The sequence below is a fragment of the Sminthopsis crassicaudata genome, chromosome 2 (assembly GCF_048593235.1).
Source record: "Sminthopsis crassicaudata isolate SCR6 chromosome 2, ASM4859323v1, whole genome shotgun sequence".
Lineage (NCBI taxonomy): Eukaryota > Metazoa > Chordata > Mammalia > Dasyuromorphia > Dasyuridae > Sminthopsis > Sminthopsis crassicaudata.
The window spans coordinates 664,244,423-664,250,422 of NC_133618.1; the positions used below are offsets into that span (position 1 = coordinate 664,244,423).

Consider the following 6,000-nt stretch of genomic DNA (forward strand, 5'->3'; position numbering starts at 1 on the left):
TTGTGAGTGTCCTAGCTCAGAGGAGTGTACACCAAATATGCCAAATCTCTGAATGCTGCCCATCCTTTTATGCCCAATCAACTCCATTCAACATTAAAGGTGTTACAAAGGTGTTAGTTCAACTTTCCCTAAGAATTAACCACAAAGTTATCAATTTCTCAGGGAAGTGCTCTAATCTATTGACATTAAGTGTTTTGGTAAGCATTTTGCCTTGGAGCCACCACTTCTGTTGAATGTGAATATTTATCTTGGAGAGGATAAATCTATGATTGGTCCAGCACCCTGCACTCCACATGCTCTTAGTCATTTTCACATCCTGCTTGTCTCTTCTCCATACAAGGACAGTTTATTAAACTCCAGTGCTTGCTGCAAGCATGTAGTCATGATATTTTGTTGCATTTAGGTGAACAGAGATTAATAAAATTTCTATTAAGTGATCATTGATTTTTGCATCTAACTCCATTCCTCCCAAGGACTCTCTATTATGTCTGTTAGTCTATGTCTACTCTTGCATTAAAGTCACTCAGAATTATAAACTTGTGCTCTTTTGGCAAATTGATGAAGAGGGTCTCCAACTTTTCATAAAATTTTCCTTTGACCTCTGCAGGATCTGTTACTGTGAGAACACATGCACTGATGATAGTGATATGGCCCTTTATTTCAAAAGCTAATCACATTATCACGATTCATTCATTCATTTTGGAAGTCATACAGATTTGATGACTAGATTAGTTTTTATTGCAAAATCTATACCAACTCCTCTCACTGTACTCCCTTTCACTGTGGCCACCCCAAAAAATGTGTATCCAGCTCCCACATTGGTGGGCTGGTCTTCATTTGCCAGTGTTGTTTCACTTGAGGCTGTTATTCGGCAAATTCTGAGTTTTCTCACAACAGGAGCTATTTGTATTTCAGGTCTACTGGTCTATGGACAACATGAGTTGTCCATAAGCATATATATATATATATATATATATATATATTTCCATATATGGAAGGTGAGTAGAATTAATTTTACAATTTTTAATGTATTTGTATGTGTATGTGTGTATTTCAATTTCAGGGTGGAATTAGTGATGAATTAGTGATAAAAAATTAGAGTTTTCCCCAGCAACTTCCTCAGACCCCAGGAGGTGAGCAGTAGGGTCCTTAAAAAGGGTTGTTCAAACACCCAAAGGGCTGATGCTTCAGTCCAGTGAGAAGATGACCCTATCGAGCTTGGGCCACGTGTGTTCAGGCCTGTGACCACAGCTCCTGGTGTAGCTGCACCTGCTGTTCACCACTGTTCACCACTCACCTATTTTACACAGGGTGACAAGTAGATTACAAAGGTAGAAGAGGAACCCCCATACACCCCAATACACCACACACAGAAATTCAACCAGAAAATGATTGACCTCTAAAATACTAGGTCCTCACAAAACCTCTAAACAGAACCTCCTTTTGATCTAGAGACTATGCAAACTTTTCTAGCTCAGCAAAAAATAAGGCAAAAATAACATGATAGGAATGACTTTCCAGTTTCTTAATTATGCAGAATAGATTCATGGTTCAGGTGGTTTCCCTTCTCCCAGCAATACATGACAGTCATCACTCTTGTTCCTGTTTTTCAATAAGCTGCAGTTCCATCCTTCTTTTTGCCTCCTTTCTTCTTCTAACAGGCTCTGGAATAAAAGCAAATACCCCTCATCTCAGCATGTCCCCCAACTCTTCCCTAAATGCTCTCATGGGACTGTAGAACTTGGAAGTGGACGTGATCCTACCAGTCCAACCTTCTCACTTTACCGATGAGGAAACTGAGTCTCAGAGAAATGATGTGACTTGCCTGAGCTCACACAGGACAGAAGTAGACATGGATTCCAACCCAGGAATCTACATTGCATTTCTACCACACTATTCTGCTTCTGAGGCAGCCTCTTATTTCTCACTGAAAAACAGTGACTATAAATATCATACAGAAAACAAGTGGCCAGATTTGAGAAATCTGTCAAGTCAGTAAAAAGCAGCCATTCTTGTTTGAAATCACATAACAAAACAATCAATTGATTTTGTACTTTTGCAATGATTGTTTTACTGTTATATAGAAAACTGATTTTCCCCAACCACTGCCTAACGCCATTTTCTTTTTGCCTTATCTAGATGTGAATCTTCTAATATTTTCAGCACTGACACTTGTTCAAATCCGTCACTGTCATGTTTATTGGCAGCAAAAGCTATTCTGATAGAAATATGACTGCAATGACTTTGCAGTCTCACTTGCAGACAAGTATTGATACATTTTGAGTCTTCCTGGATATTCCTTTCTTTTCTTTCAGATTCATCTGGACGTTCCAGGGGCTAATTCTGTCCAATTAGCACATCTGTAGTGAGGTAAGGGTATGTGCACACAGCTTGTGACCCTCATCCATTCGGAGGAAACTCTCTGGACAAAGAGAAGCTTCTTCCAGTGCCTGCCATGAGCCTCAGTGTACAGGGGTACCTACAGCCTGCAGAAGGACAGTTCCAATTTAGAATACCAGAGACTTTGCCATAGCCACGTCTAGCTCTCTGGGGCCGTCACAACCAGCAGACTTGAATGAAATCGGGTGAGATCTTGCTCAACATATCTTAGATTTTAGCTCCTGTTCCCAGAAAAGTCTGCAGAAATTTCTGAGAAAGTGACTTGAGAAGTGACTGCTCCTAAAACTCCCATTGCAAAGGGATTTCCTTGTACTTCTCCTTTAGTGATCCAGTGAGCATTCTGATATGACCCTGCTTTGGGAAGTGAGGGGTTATTTTATCTAAGGAGAAATAACGCGTGATTTTCCACTTGGGAATAGTTGTCTAGGATGTTATTACCTTGCATTTCTGTTTTAATGAAGTATCTTTGCTTAATTAATAGTTCTTTGATTTGGTCTGGAATGAAGAGATACCCTGCTGGTGGCTTGAAGCTTTGACATTGTGAACTGAGTATTGCTAAGAGCAAGCCATGTTTAGGAATCTACATAATCTTTCACTCACAAGTAATGGTTTCCTCTACGCACTCATTCCAATGAAAACGAATCCATTTCTTTTCATAGTGGATATTCTGACAGTTTATTTCTTTAAATCCTCCCTAAAGCACCCACTCAACTTACAACAGGCACCTGTCTAGTGTTTTTAGCATCTTGTGGATACCAGTGCATTATGCGGGTTCTCTGCTATCTCTAATGCTTGATACACCCTCCCTTTGTCAGTCTTATTGGCCATGGATGAATTTTTGATGACCATTCTTGTGACAAGATAGTTCCCTCAATATATTGTAGTCTACTTATATGCACCAAGATTGCTGATTTTTGAGTCACCTACAGTTCTGGTTTTTCTGAGACCATGATATATAATAAATTATATCCCTTGGGAAAATCTTGGGGGGCAAATGAAATATTATTTTAATAAGAAGTTAGGATTTTGCAAGAAAGAACCACTTGGAATAATTGAATATACATGTTCCCAAATAAATCCTAACTAATGCCCTATTATTAAATTTGGAGATGAATCTGTATCATTACCTGTCTTTTATACCTGTAGAAGATAGATGTTTCTAGGGGGAATCTGTATCATTCTCTGTCTTTTATGTCTATAGAAGATAAATAGTTCTATGGAAGACATGCCTAGGAGAAGCCTGAGAAAGGCTAACTCTTTATTGAAGTACACTGCCTATATATTATTAGCTTAAATCAATGGGCTAACATCCACACATGAGCATAGAGGGTGGCTTAGACATAGCTCTTGTCATAATCTGAATACTTTGTCTATTATATTTTTCAGTCTAGTATCTTTTGAGCAACTGTAGTGTTTTAAGAACTCCATCTAGATCATCTGGAAAACCTTTTCATTGACAGGTTTTTCTCTGTTTTTATTTTATTTTATATTATATTTTATTAAAAATAAATGTTTTTATTTTGAGTTGGGGTAGTACTTAAATACTTTTAGAGAACAGATCTCCATAAACATGTCCAAAAGTGGTTGGATATTTTTATTTTTTATTTTATGATTTATTGGATACTTTTAAAAGGTGAAATCAGGAATTGAATGATTATTATGCCTATACTATCATAGGATTTAGAACTAGAAGGAACCTTAGGGGTCCTCTCCAATGCTTGCATTTTTAGGACACCTAAAACATTTGACTTCAGCCTTGACTAATTCATCTGATCTCCATCACCCAACTAAAAATGAAAGATTCACCTATTTCAAGAGTTCAATCAGCCTGACTTTTCTATGCCTCTAGTCTAAATAAAAAGAAATTTCAATGTTTACTCTCTAAGTGGCTAGGGGCTAGAGCCAATACAAATATAAATTACTTATATCAGCTTTGTTACCATGGTATCTGACCAGAGAAATTTCTATAATTGATCCTCATGAAAATTAATTATTCATCTTAAATAGCCTAAGAACTGAATACATGCTTAAGAACCCTTATGTTGATTCCTCAGGCTCTATAATATACTTGGATAAGGAGGACTGAGTTAACAATATAACAGACCTAGATCAATTCCTCAAATCATTCATTTGTCCCTGGAAATTATTTTTCCCTGATTTGTATATAAGTGACGACATGATCTAAGCCAAAGTATGTTTGATGGATTGATTCCATGTTGATATACCTTATATTTTTGGTAGTATAGTGTGAGCTTCCAAGGAAAGGGTTGAAGGGTTTAATAACAGCCCAAAATCTCAACACTTTCAGCACTAACCGCTTTGGAACCTTTGAAACCTATGAAAATTTTCTGTGAAACATTCAATAATCTAACCCTCTTTGTTATACCATGGGCTCTGATGAAAGAGTATACTTTAGTATGACATGGCTATACCACTATTGACTAACCAGGTCCCTTTCTTTCCAGACCCAGTGTCTGGAAAAGAGGATAATAGTGGATCTTCTGACAGTTTATTTCTTTAATTTATTTCTTTAAATCCTCCTAAAACACCCACACAACTTACAACAGGCGCCTGTCTAGTGTTTTTAGCTTACAATCTAGGAAAACAACATGTACATTCAAATCATAGGACATCCAAATCAAATGGGATAAAAGCAGAGTAAATGGAAAGGCTCAGCAGGGCATACCTCTCCTTCCCAGTTCCAACCCTCTCTCCCATGGGAATCTTTTTTTCCCTCTCCATTTGTAGAACCCAAGAAGTAGCAAACTCTCCAGAAATTATTATCCTAGAATAGACTTCCCATCTTCCAGGAAAGTGTGGATGGAACATACCTGGTTCTATCTCAGTTCTCAGGGATTCGTGTGGTCGCTGCTGTGAGGATCCCAGGACAACGGATGCAGGTTCTGGGAACTCTGCTGTTGGGTCTGGAATTCAACTGTGCTCATTTTGCCCTAAGGGTCTGTCAGTCCTTGAAGCCTACTTTCAAGGGCACTAATGAAAGCTCAGCTCAGAATCCAGTAACGGAACTGGCCGGAGGCTCAGCAAGTGCCTTTGTACCTTGCCTCTGTCCTTTCTTCTTCAAAATTGGGATCTGATATCAGTCCCATTAAGCCTCCTCATCGTCAGTCAGGGAGGCCACAAGAGAATTCTGCTGGGACTTTGTCACCTCTTCCATAAACAACATAGGGAAGCAGCTTTTGACAATGAGAAGAATATGGAATTAGGAGATGGAGGGTCCAGATTTCAGTCTTACCTCTGCCACTTACTGTCTGGGTGACCTCAAACAAGTCCCTTAAGCATTCCCTCATCTTTCCAATAAGGTGATTGGACCAGAGAAGCTCCAGATTCCCTTTTGCTCCAAATCCTATGATTTTGATTTGATTCAGTGTCATCATATATGTCAAGGTGATATACTCCGTCTCCTGGTTGTGTCTATGTCTAATGGACCACTCAAGAATGTCTGACAGAATTATTCTTGGAAAATCTCTACTTCTAAATGTAGAATCTGCATTGTTTGTTTCTGAGCTATTACATTTCACACTCTAAATATTTACTTTCATTCGTGAAAAGGAGAGAAATTAAAATTACAATCAATCATCA

The 6,000-nt window shown here is 38.4% G+C and overlaps 1 protein-coding gene across 1 annotated transcript in view; it reads right to left on the bottom strand.

The window, feature by feature from the left end:
* PHYHIPL (phytanoyl-CoA 2-hydroxylase interacting protein like) overlaps positions 1-5,320 on the bottom strand; it is a 90,498-nt gene extending 85,178 nt beyond the window's left edge. Inside the window, exon 1 of the mRNA XM_074297056.1 lies at positions 5,232-5,320. The gene's annotated coding sequence lies outside the window, so the exon portion shown is untranslated. The remainder of the gene's footprint in view (positions 1-5,231) is intronic.
* Between the last annotated feature and the right edge of the window lie 680 nt (positions 5,321-6,000).